Source organism: Pteropus vampyrus, unplaced genomic scaffold (assembly GCF_000151845.1).
Source record: "Pteropus vampyrus isolate Shadow unplaced genomic scaffold, Pvam_2.0 Scaffold111, whole genome shotgun sequence".
Classification (NCBI taxonomy): Eukaryota; Metazoa; Chordata; class Mammalia; order Chiroptera; family Pteropodidae; genus Pteropus; species Pteropus vampyrus.
Genome location: NW_011888892.1, coordinates 1,005,721 through 1,017,845, shown reverse-complemented (window position 1 = coordinate 1,017,845; position 12,125 = coordinate 1,005,721). Strand labels below are relative to the sequence as shown.

Sequence of the window (12,125 nt, the reverse complement as noted above, 5' to 3'; positions counted from 1 at the left end):
GTTTATGTGTGTGTTAGTATGTCTGTGCGTGCACGTGCCTGCATCTATGGGTGTCAGTGTAACTGTGTGGGGGTGTGAGCATGTATGTCTGACTCTGAGTGTCAGTGTGTCTATGTGTGCGTTTGTGGGCCTATGAGTGTCAAGGTGTGTGTGCGTGTGCGTGTGTGTGCGTGTGTGCATGTATGTGCGCATGCGCACACATGTGTAGCTTCTCTGAGCTCCTCGGCGTGTCCTGGCCACCGATAGGAAGCACTTTCTCTCTGTTGTGTTCAGCTGACAGTTGTCAGCCCTGTGCTTTACATGACAATGGGCAGCAGGCGCTGTGAGAGCACCCTCATGACAGCTTAGGGGTGCATGCCTCTACTGCCTGTGCTACCCAGGTGAGCACATGGAGGTCCAGGGGGCTCAGTAACTCACTGATCTGGTCTCCAGACCCAGCTGGCTCACCACGTGCATGAAGCTAGTGGCACTCCTCACCCAGGAAGCAGTCCTGGGCGACTGCTCCAGGCCAAAGGACGGGACCCTTTGTCCACATTCCAGTTCTGGAACCTTGTCTGGGTCATCGTCTTGACTCAAAGCCTCCCTGTCCCTCACAAACACCCTACAGGACCCTTCACGTAGCTTCACAAACTCAATCCCGTGAAAGGCCCCTGGGTGCCGGGTGACCACAGAGGGACCGAGCAGGGCAAAGTCTATCAGCTGGCTTCGAGCAGGCGAGATTCACGTTCCCACTGAGCCAGAGATGTGTGCAGTTGGCAACAGACAGACTTTGTGCTTGCAGAGGCCAGTGGCCTGGTGCCAGGCCAGGCCTCGGTGTCTTTAACTGTGGACCCACCTGAGCCAACAGAGCGAGATGGAGAGGGCCACCGATTCCAAGATGTCACTTTGTTGCTGAAATATGCTGATTTAAAAGAATTGAAGGGGTCGGTTTATTTATTGCCAAAGTCATTTCAAATGGAATTAGGCATCTAAATCAATTCGCTATGGCTTCTCTTCATTTTTAACCAATCCTCTGAACATACGGTTTGCATTATTAGCTCTGTGCACACGAAGAAAACTAGGCTTGTGGCGAGAGCTGGGCCCGGAAGAGCCTTGGAGTCATGCAGTGAATAAGCTTGTTCATTTATCGTTAACATTCCACGAGCGAATTATACTACAGTGGGACTCGGTGACACCACTTCTGCGTGTAACGTCGGGGCCCATCCTCCCCGCGGTCCTGGGGGAAGGTAGGGCAGGTTTGTTATTAGTTCCAAGTTGCAGGGAAGGAAACTGAGGCTCAGATGTTAAGGAACTTGTCCAGGTCCCACAGCCAGGCTGGGAACCTCTGTCTACCCAGGTCAGTCGGCTCCCGGTCCAGGCCTTGTCCTCCGGTCCGATGAAGCCACCCCCTCCGTGGCGTGATCCTTCGTTCCTGCGGTTCCACGTAATTTTCCCCGACAGCTGGACATCCCCTCACCCAGGGACCTTCAGCCATATGTACCTTTTTTTTTTTTTCCCCGTCAGGATTGGTGGAAGGTGAGATGGGGCAGTGGCCTTTATGATAACAAACTAGGCACAAAAAATGGTGCTTTCTGACCATTTTATGTACATTCGCTCACGTAATCCTCATAGGCGAAGGGGTGGGACCGATTGTTCACGTGTAACACGGGAGGAAGCTGGAGCTCAGAAGAGGCGAAGTGACTTCCTCGACGTCACACAGCCAAGAGGTGGAACTAGAGCCTGAGCCAGGATGTCCCGATCGGAAGCGCGTGCTCTTAGTCACTTCGCGGCGGAGCCTGCCCTCACCTCGCTGAGGGGCCTCCTGAAGCCTGGTCCTTCCAGTCGCAGACCAGTGACTATTCCACTGAACAGCCTTCTCGGAGCACCTCCTCGGTCCAGGTTCTGGGACGGGCATAGGAGAAAGAGGAAGAGAGAGAGAGCCAGAGAATTCAGACGCAGCTGCTGCTCTGGAGGCGCCTGAGGGCGAGGAGGGAGACAGACAGGTGCAACCAGAGCGGTCGGTGGTGGGCACAGGTGGGCAGCAAGCGGAGGGGCAGCCAGGTCACAGGTGCTCCCCGCCCCCAGCTAGATGAGCATGGGGACACTTCCCACTGCCTCCTGCTCCTGGCCTATCAGTCCCCTCCAGCCCCAGGCCTCGCCCACTCCCTGAAGGCCGGGCCTCGGCAGACCTGTTCATCCTGTTTCTTAACTACCTTTCTGTCCCTGCCCATGTCATCACGGCTGGACCGAATGGCCCCATCTAGCCGGGAAGGTCCCTGGCTACACATGACCTTTGGATTTCTGAAACCAAAACCACCCCTGAGCCCATCCTCCAGGGACGATGACCTTAGGTTGACGGTAGCGCCCTCCAGTCTTCTTTCTCTGTTTCTGTCTGTCTGTCTCTCAACAAATGTCATTTCGATCATCTTGCGTGAGCTGTTTACTCCCTGGCCAATTAGCCCACACCTGGAGGAGCGGAACCATCAGTAGTCATGAGATTTATCGCATCAGTTCCAGGGTTAGTGGACAGAACGCTGAGCTCATAGGGAGGCCCAAGCCACTGGTGCCACCTGCCAGCTCCACCAGCCCAGATGAAAGGCTCAGTGCCCGGGCCCCCCGCTCCCTGGGCTGGGGAGCACTGTCAGGGGTCGGCTGTCAGTTCTTTGAATATCTTGGGAGCTCCTCTCGTCCGACTGTCAGAATTTGACAGGTTCCATCTCGAAGCTGAAATCTACAAGAATATAAATTCTTTGAAATCAGACACGGCGGGTAATTTGGGGGAACATATTTCAACTTCAAAATGCATTACGATCATGCAAATAATTGGAGAGCTTTATTTTGTCTTCTAACATGGATTAAAGAGGAAAGCTGGTTGCCATGGAGGAGATTTCAGTCACTTACAAACAGCTGTTCAACCATTTGTTCGCGCGCAGTTATCTGTGCCAGGCCGTGAGGACCGAGACGGGCTGATGCTGGTGCCTCCCCGGAGGCCCCCGGTCCGGCCGAGGAGTGTCACGGCCAGGGCCAGCTAGGCGCTTCCTGATTCTCTTACGCAGACATTAGCAGGAAATGATTCAGACTTAGAGCTCAGCTCCAGTGTGTCTCTTCTTTCCCCACCCAGGAAGAGGTTAATAAATTGTGGTCGAAAGTCTGGATTTCAACCCCAGTCCCAGCCACTCCCTGGCTGGATGGCCTTTGGCAGCTGACGTCACCTCTCTGCACCTTGGCTTCTTCGGAACGCAGGGATGACGGTCACGGCCACCTCGTCGGGGTGTCGTGAGGAAGAAATGGAACGGCACGGTTTCGCACACGGCAGGCACACTGCGCGCAAACAGCGGGGACACCGTTACCGCGTTGCTTATTTACACGCTCTGCACCTGTTTCGCACGAGCGCCCAGTTCTCATCGTGCTGCTGCTGCCCATCGCAGAGGTTCCACCAGCCTTTGCTGCCCATGGTCTCCTCCTGCCCCGAGGGCCCTTTGCTGCCACCCTGCCCCGCCCTGCCCCTCAGAGGCTCAGCATGCACGGTCTGCCCTCGAGCAGACGTGGAATCAAACGTTCCCTGAATGCTCTCTGGTCCTGCCCGCTCGCTGCCCTGGGCAGGCTATTCCTGCTCTCTGAAATGCCTTTTCCCCTGCCGTCTCCCTGGTCATACCCTCAATGCAGCTCATCTCAGGAGCCACACTCTCCAGGAAGCCTTCCTGGATTTACTCTCTTTCACAGCTCTTTGCCTGGCCCTTCACGATTTCTCTCAGCTCGGCTGATGAGCCCTCCAGGCAGAGACTGGCTTTTCCTGATCCAGTGCCCAATATGTGGGCATTCCTGCAACGCTGTCCTGGCCCCAGAGCTGGGCCAGGGACAGCGGGATACTGGCAGTGGTTCAGCAGGGTGTGGCGTGTGTGGCAGTGAAGGGCCGGACGTGCCTGAGGTCTGAGGCCGGAGGAAGGAGCAGCTGCTTGGCCAGCTCAGTGCCCTGGGCTGGGAGAGGCAGAGTCGAGGCCCTGGGGGATGCTGGGGGGAGACCGCTGGGGGGACAGAGCTGGCGTTTCATGGCGTTTCAGTTGCTGCCTCGTATGACGTGTGCAGGCACTCTGGTAAACAGTTCTAGTTTTGCGAATGTCCTCAGGGCAGGAAGGACAGGAAGGAAGACCGAGCACTCAGCTTCATCCAACAGGATGCTGCTCGTGGGCATTTTCAAGCTGGTCCTGACTCGGGCTCCATTTTCCTGCTGGTTACAGTGGGTGAGGCTGAAATTTGGGGGACATAGATCTAGGCGTCCTTGAGCTCACGGTTGGGGGAAGCGGGATGGAGGGATGTGCAGCTCAGGAAGCTCAGGACCCTCCTTTTCATCACCAGAACTGGGGGACTCATCATGGCATCCCCCTTCTCCTACCTTCAGTCCCAGGATGCCCTGCACAGACCACGGGGGCCAGTGCTGCTCCATGGGTGCCAGGCCTGTGAGGCGCCCCAGGGAAAGGGAGGTTCACCACTGGTCGAGTTTGGGAAGCCCCTGTGTGAAGAGCCACATTGTCCAGTAACACCCTTTAAAGGCCCCTGAGAAGTCCTGCAGTAAAGAGACTTATCCGACTTTGTTTAACTGGGGGTGGGCAAATTTTTCTCTAAAGGACCAGACAGTAAACACGTAAGGCTTTGCCAGCCATATGCTCTCTGTCACAACTACTCAGTTTGGCTGTCTTCTTCTCAAGCAGCATGGCTGATGCCTAAATCAGCGTTCCGATAAACTTTATTTGCAGACAGAAGGTGGGTTGGATTTGGCCTGTAAGCTGCAGTTGACTGACCTCTGATTTTAAATCATCATCTCCCTTCTCCCTTCCCTCTTCTCCGCTCCCCTCCATCCCTCTCCCCAAGATGTTTTATGAAGCGCCAGTTATGTGCTGAGAGGCTGTTTGAGCACAGCCACTTATTTTCGAGTTGGGGTAGTTATGTCTCATGCATGGGATCTGTTTTTTAAGCTACTGTGTCATCCACAACATGAATAATTCAAGACCTCCTTCCCGCAGCCCGGACGAAGGGCAGGGCATGATTATTCACTAGCTGGGGGGGTGGGGGGAGTGGGGGGGGCGCCGCCACCAGCAGCACAGAAAGCCCAGTTTGTGACCCGTTCCACCCGCAGGATTGCGGTTACGCAATTCTTGATTCATTTTGAACATCTGAAAGGAGAGATTTGCGTTATTTTCAATTTCGCACAAAGGGAGGCTCTCTTAACATTTTGATGCCACATTTTCTCCCGAATTTAAATCACCCGAAATATGCCCGTTAGCTCCCCAAAGGCCGTGGGTCCCATGGCACCCTTTTTGGGGACCAAGAATGTGGCTTTTCACAGGGAGCAAGGCCTCCGCAGTGGCTTCTGCATGGGACCCTTGCTCCCGTGACCTCCCAGCCCGGAGAGTCTAGTGCTGTGTCCAGACTTGGACGAGCCCTCACGCCGGTGGCTGTCGCTTTCTCTTTCCTGCTCTTCTCTCGAGTGTAGCCCGACATCTCGGAACAGCCTCGGAGGACCCCAGAGCAGGGCTGCGTCCTAGGCCCCTAGGGCCCTCGAGCTTATCTTTGCCATGGACTGGCTTGCTGAGATAGGTGCTCCCTGCCTCTTCACCACTGCTGAGTCGAGTGCCTTAGAAAAGATCTAAGAAAGTTCCAGTATTGACTTTTATCTCATTTCTTTTCATTACAGTCTGCCTATGGCTAAAGCAAAGAGGGATGGCTTTCCTGAAGGTCCTCTGGGCCTCGGTTCAGGTGTGCAGAGGGCTTTCCGGGGGCGCGGGCGCCGGCTGGCAGGTGAGCTCTTAGACATCATCGGCTGAGACTCTGATGTGTGCCAGGGTGCTGCCAGGCACCCAGAGCCTCTTCTCTTTCAATCCTTACTCTGTAATCCGACAAATGAGATTTCGTTGTCCCCATTTTCCGGATGAGGAAGTCAAGGCTGAGCACAGCTAGGTGGCTTTCCCCAGTCCGCATGGCTAGAGAGCTCCAGAGCCAGAGAGGGGGCTGCAGACCCCAGGGCCGCAGACCCCAGGGCCACAGACCCGTACTCCTTTGTGCTCCTTCGGGCACCGGCGAATGTGTTTGCTGCTGTTGGACCACGCAGTGATGTCCTGCCAGGCCCTCTGTGGACCCGGGTCTCAGCCTGGGATTGTGGCAAACGCCACACAGTAATAATAATTTCCTACAGTAATAATAATGCCCCCATCTAACCCTGCCTGGCAGAATCGTAAGCACTTCCGCATCGGAGGGGACCGCTGACGTTTCTGCCTGCCCAGCAGCTAGGACCCATTCGTTGCGGATGGCCCCTTAATTTTCCTTTGGGGAACCCCTCACTCTCCCTCACATCACAGGAACTGGTTTGGGAACAGGGGTGTTGTCCAAGCTCATCCAGGGAGACCCAGTCTTGGAAGTTTTACTGAAAGGAGTCACTTGCTTTTTTGGTGGGGGGGATGTTGCTAGACTGGCAGAACCTAAGCCTAAAGTTCTGGGACTGTCGTTGCCACCTGTTGGAGAGAGCCTGCCAGGTACGCATTGCTTGAGTACCTGGATCCAGCTGTGCCTGAAGCAGTGCCGTGAGCCTTTGCGTTTTAGGAGTCAGCGTCTTTTCTCTTCTGCTTGAGCTTGCTCGTTTGAGTTTTTGTCCTTTCTGTGCAGTGGAGTCCTGAGTTGTATGATCTCCACTGACGGGCGCCATTGTAGCCTGGCGGTTAGGGCAGATTATGGCACCACAGTCAACTCTGCTATCGACAAGCTGTGTGACTTTGGGCAAGTGATTCAATCTCTCTGTGCCTCGGTTTCTTCATCTGTATGATGGATTGTGACGGTGCCCGCTCCTTACAGGGCTGTGGTGAAGGTTAAGTGCTTGGCACATAGCGTCAGCACAATAAATGTTAGCTGTTATTATCCATCACCTTTTAAAAAATTGTCCTGGTGTCCCCAGAGCAGATATGAACACTTAAATTTTATAAATGAAACACTTAAAGGTCTCCTGAGCACCCCAGGCTGGGGAATGCAGAACTTGGTCTGCTCTCGACTGGCTCTGTGGTCTTAGCAAGTTAGTTATTCATCCTCGCCGGGCCTTGATTTGCTCGTCTGTGCAATGGGCACCGCCAGAGTGTCCACCCTGCAGACTATTCAGTGAGATACTGTGTGTGAAGCGCTGAGCCCTGCATCTGGCACAGGGTGATGCTGTGCAAACGAGAGATTATGACTAACAATAGCACTGCCACATTTACTGTTATTAAATGTGATTTCCACAAGAGTCCTGCCCTGATGGAGAGCGTTCTGGCATCGTGGAGGACTGGCAGGAAGCAGAGCATGGGCTCTGTGTCCTCAGTCCCAGCACGGAGAGGGTGCTCCATCATCCTGGGGGCCCTCACCCTGGATCAGGACCTCCTTGACTCTCTATCTTGGGCAGGAGTGAACTCTTGTCTATATGCCCAGATGCGCCGAGCTTCAATAAAATATGATAAACTCTGTCAGTGGGAAGGGAATGAAATTTTATTTGGAGCGAAAATACATATTAAGATCGTTTTTTGTCATTTCCCCTCTCCAGATCTGATGTCTTCTCTTTGGTCTTTGAATAAGTAGTGACTCCAGAGGGTGATGGGCAAATGGGAGGGGACAGAGGAGGATGGAGCTTGAGGGGGTGAGTATTGTCTGCAATCGATTTACCCTAATTGGGTTCCTAGTCAACAACCTTTTAGATCGAAAAGGAATCGTGACGCGCAGAGGCTATAGGCTGCAGCGCTGTCTAGTTTCACCTCCACGGTTTTACAGAGGGGAAATGGAGGCGGAGAGAGAGGCCGTGACGAGGTCCTGTAGCCACTGACTGGTCGAGCAGGGGCCGGAGCCCCAGGGAGTCAGACGATCCCACATCCTGCCTCGGCCATCTACATTAGAGGACAGGATCGGGCCATGTCCTAACTAGCTCTGTGACGTTGGACACTCTGGGACTCAGCTCCCCCATCGGTGAAAATGGAGAGATGGGACAAGGAGGGATCCGGGCAGCTTCGAACACCCTCTGCGTCCCTGTGGTGAAGCCAGTTGCCTATAGCACCTTCCCTCGGCAAATCGTCACCTGATGCACTGAGCCACAGTGTGCCCGCTCAGAGCTCACCTGGGGCCTTTGGTGGCAGCTTCAGTGTCTTCTGACGGGGATGTAACGAGTGTCCACAAAAGGGGTATCGTGTTCTTCGTCAGGTCTGTGCTGTGGGTGCCCTTGTGGCCCTCTTCCCCGCTTTCCCTGTTATCCCCCCAGATCTCCATCCAGGGCGAACACAGGTCCTGGGTCCAGCTGGCCATGGGATGTCGGGCAAGCCAGTGGCTCTCCGAGCCTCCATTTTCGCAGCTCCAAGGTCATAGGAGGCCCCCCAGTGCAGGGGTTAAGTTCATAGGCTCTGACTGTCAGGGGCCCAGTGTGGACTAGCTAGTTCTTTGAGCAAGTTACTTGGCCCCTCTTCCTGTGACCAGGGCAAGGCCAAGGCAGCCAGGTGAGTGGCCCAGTCAGACCCAGGCTTCTCTCCCTCCCGAGAGCCACAGTCTCTGCGGAGGTGACCTCTTGTCTCCTTTCCCTGAGAAGCCAGGTCAATGGTCTGCAGCCCTGGGGACATCTGGGTGGCAGTTCCTTGCCGGCTGTGGCAGGATCAGCCTCGGGTCCCTGTGCCCTGTCGGTCAGGTTCGTCTCTCCGTTCTGCCCATCCCTGGGCACACAGCCAGCGCACATCTTCCATCCTGCAGGCTTGCTTTGGAATGATTATGTGTCATTAACAAATAAAATGTGTGGGTTTCTAACACACAGCTGTGTCTCTTTTCTTCTTTTTCCCTGTGAAACAAGTGTGAAAAGGCATCGTGGACTAATACGGATGAGATTCAAGTCCAAGTCCTGTCTCTCCCTTAAGGGCTGTGTTGCTTGTGACAATTCATTGCCTTTCCCCAGCCCCAGGATTCACATTGGCAAGTCAGAGACAATGACGCCTGCCGAAGGTGAAACTGGATAGCAAGCTTGATGCTGCAGCTGGCATGGAGTAAGTACTCAGGAAACACGAGGCCTCCACTCTGAATGGTGACAGACCTGCCCCTCTGCAGTGTGTCCTCTGGGGGCGCGTGGGGGGAGGTGGACACAGGGCAGGGTGCCGGGGGCAGGGTGGTTGCCGAGGTTCCGCAGACAGAGCCGCGGCCGAGCACCCAAGGCCCGAGACAGGCACTCAGACAGGGCAGGAGGAGCAGACTGTGGGCAGCAGAACAGTCTAGAACAAGGGTCCCCAACCCCTGAGTCACGGACTGGTACCAGTCCCTGGCCTGTTAGGAACCAGGCTGCACAGCAGGAGGTGAGCGGCGGGCGAGCGAGTGAAGCTTCATGTGTATCCGCAGCCGCTCCCCAGGGCCAGCATCACCGCCTCAGCTCCGCCTCAGATCATCAGGCATTAGATTCTCACAGGAGCACCGGTCCCTGGTGCCACACAGGTTGGGGACGGCTGTTCCAGAACATGAGCTCAGTACAGAATGGAGAGAGCTTTGCGGCAGGAGACAACAGTGTTCGTCTTTGGAAACTAAGGAAATTCCACGGCCTTCCAGAAACAAACTGTCCCCTTCGGTGACGCACGGAGCTGACGGGAGGCCTGGCTGGTGGCTTTTCCCCTTCTCCCTCCTCTTCCTCTGCTGTGACATCCCGCAGGGACACGTGCAGCCTCCCCGGCGCCCACCGCTCGCCTCCAGGAAGGTGAGACCCCTGGACCCCGAGTGCTCTGCAGGGACCAGACTGTCTGCAGGCGGAGTCCCTTCCTTCCTCCTCTGGGAACCCTGCGTCCTCCCACCAGCCGGCTTGTAGGAGGGTAAATGGCACTCAGCAAGGCTCCAGTGGCCCCATGATCCGTTCACTTCACTCGGGTCTGCGGCCCGGCCCGGGGAAGATAATCGTGCCCTTGGAGAAGTGATAAACGAGGCTCTGCTGTGGGCTTCAGAGACCCGGAGGTTTCCTGTGCGGACATCGGGCTGTCCTGACAGCCTGACGCATCCTCCCAAGCCAGAAATTTCACCACGGGAAGCAAATTAATATTGTTTATGTTCTTCATTCATCAGTGTGTTCAAAGGTCCTAAGGAAATGGTTCTTAATCATCGGGGTCATGGACCCCACTGAGAATTTCAAAACTCCTCTTATCCGCATAGCACCCCCCACCCCCCACAGTGTTTTTTATGGGGAGGCAGAGCGTGGGCGTTGCAGATTCTCTGAGTCTACTCATGGCTCCCCCAGAAAGTTCATGGACTGACACCCCCACCCCCCAAAGGGGCCATCTTTAAGGTGATCTTTCTATTCATTTACTAATTTATCTATTCTCTAATTTATTTAACCAACGTGTATTGAGCACCTACTATGTGCCAGAGAGATTATCTTTCTTTTGCCAAGTTTTGAGCCAGACATGACCCTGAGGGCAGTGAGGCCACAGAGATCTGCACTTGAGATGAGGCTGCAGGCGGAGCCCCGCAGAGCCTTTTGTCATGCTCCGTGCAGGAGATGACCAGCTGGAATTAAGGCAGTGGGCCTGCACATAGTAGGTGCTCCATACATATCTGCCGTCAAATGACAGACGGGCTGGAGAGAGGGCAAGGATTTGAGTCTCCTTAGCACATGGAATCAATAGGCTTTGGAGACTGGCTGTGGCAATGCAGCGGGTGATTGTGGGGGGTGGAAGAGGATGGAGTCTTTATTTCCACTTGGGGCAACCGGGGAGATGATGCGGGTCTTTGCTGATTTGAGGACACCTGTTACCTCCGCCTCGGGCCCCCTTAGATAAATCACAAACACGGATAAGCAGCCCTTCAAGGCTTCAGGTGTTTCCTTTCTTTATTTCCTAGAGTATTGTTCCGGGACACAGCATTGTTGACACCTGTCTTTCTATCCGGCGCCTTTGTTATCAGAGCAGATTCTTCTGACTTCAAATCCTAAGGAGACAGAATCCTCAGAGGAAACTTGATAAAGGCCAAGCAAATGCCTGGATCATCAGCTCTCCGTATGTGTTTTAGAAGCAATAGGTGTCCTTGGAATAAAGGGTTTTTGTGGTCATGTAAGTTAGAAAAACTCTGGGCTGCACATGTTAAATGGAGCTCGGGCTGCACGACTTCTCAGGACCTTTATATGCCAAGTCGGCCTCCAAGAGGGGGCTCTTGTGTGCAGGGCTTCCCAAGGGGACCGGGCTAATGAATTCCTTTTCCAGGAAGCATCCATCTCCATCTCCCAGACCTGGTACTCTGGGGTCAAGGTTCAGAGAACAGTGGTCAGAGCTGGGCTGGCCTCTGGAGGTCTACTCCAAGCCCGTCCTTTCTTCATTGGACAAACTGAGGCCTGGAGAGAAAAGAGCATTGCCCAGCAGAGCCGTTCTGGGCTCAGGACACCTGGCCGGGATCCCTTCTGCTTGGGCTTCCTGCTTCCTGCCCAGCAACACATGTGCTCCAGGTTCCCAGGTCATTTTCTTTCTAACGGAATCTTCTGGAAGGGGTTTGGGAAGGTGACCAAGGCTGGGTTTTGCCCCCATCTGTGTCCAGGCCTCTGATGTAGACCTATGTGACTGTGCCCTTTCTCGCCCCGGCCTCAGAGGGAGCCGTGTCCGGGCACTGAGTTGGACTCTAAGCAGAAAGCAATCATTCCCCAGCGGAGCCGTTTGCAGGCTGGTGAAGCGGAAGCGTTTCTGCCTGGGTGGCGACCCGGCAATGGCAGCTCTGTGGGCCCAGAGGCAAGGGCCAGCGTGGGCCTCCCTGCAGGGCTGGGCCGTGTTGGATCCCAGCAACTCATCCCGGGTACCGCCCCTGGAGAAACGCAGACCCAGCTGGAGTCTGCTCACGGAGGGTGACCTCGGAGTGGATCATGTGATCATGGCACGTGAGGAATGGCCAAAGGGGTACCCATTTCGTCTGGAGAGCAGACCCTGTGAGGGACATAAGAAGCATTTTTGATGTTCGAAGACTCGTTACAGAAAAAGTGGAGACTGGTTTCTGTGCTCTCTGAGGGTGTTGGATTAGTTCCAAAGGTCAAAGGTCAAAGTTGTAGGGGAAGCCTTCTCCCGGAGCTGCTTGTCAGAGGATGGGCGGCCTTGGGCACAGTAAGCTCCCTGTTCCTACAGCCCAAGGACCACCAAGGCATGCAAGAA

At 54.9% G+C, this 12,125-nt stretch overlaps 2 long non-coding RNA genes across 4 annotated transcripts; one reads left to right on the top strand and one right to left on the bottom strand.

Moving 5' to 3' along the window:
* Window positions 1–905: 905 nt before the first annotated feature.
* Window positions 906–3,933, bottom strand: LOC111743322. 3 transcript variants are annotated; one of them, XR_002781640.1, is made up of 3 exons: window positions 3,635–3,933; window positions 2,881–3,300; window positions 906–2,710 (listed from the first exon to the last, which is right to left on the bottom strand). It is a non-coding gene; the product is annotated as an uncharacterized LOC111743322 (long non-coding RNA). The 3 variants fall into 3 exon arrangements; XR_002781641.1 differs by lacking the exon at window positions 3,635–3,933 and having other exon boundaries at window positions 906–1,881; window positions 2,326–2,710; window positions 2,881–3,509; XR_002781639.1 differs by lacking the exon at window positions 3,635–3,933 and having other exon boundaries at window positions 2,881–3,509.
* A 118-nt stretch (window positions 3,934–4,051) lies between these two features.
* LOC111743321 lies at window positions 4,052–7,487 on the top strand. The gene is made up of 3 exons (XR_002781638.1): window positions 4,052–4,220; window positions 5,672–5,775; window positions 7,243–7,487. It is a non-coding gene; the product is annotated as an uncharacterized LOC111743321 (long non-coding RNA).
* The last annotated feature ends 4,638 nt before the right edge of the window (window positions 7,488–12,125 follow it).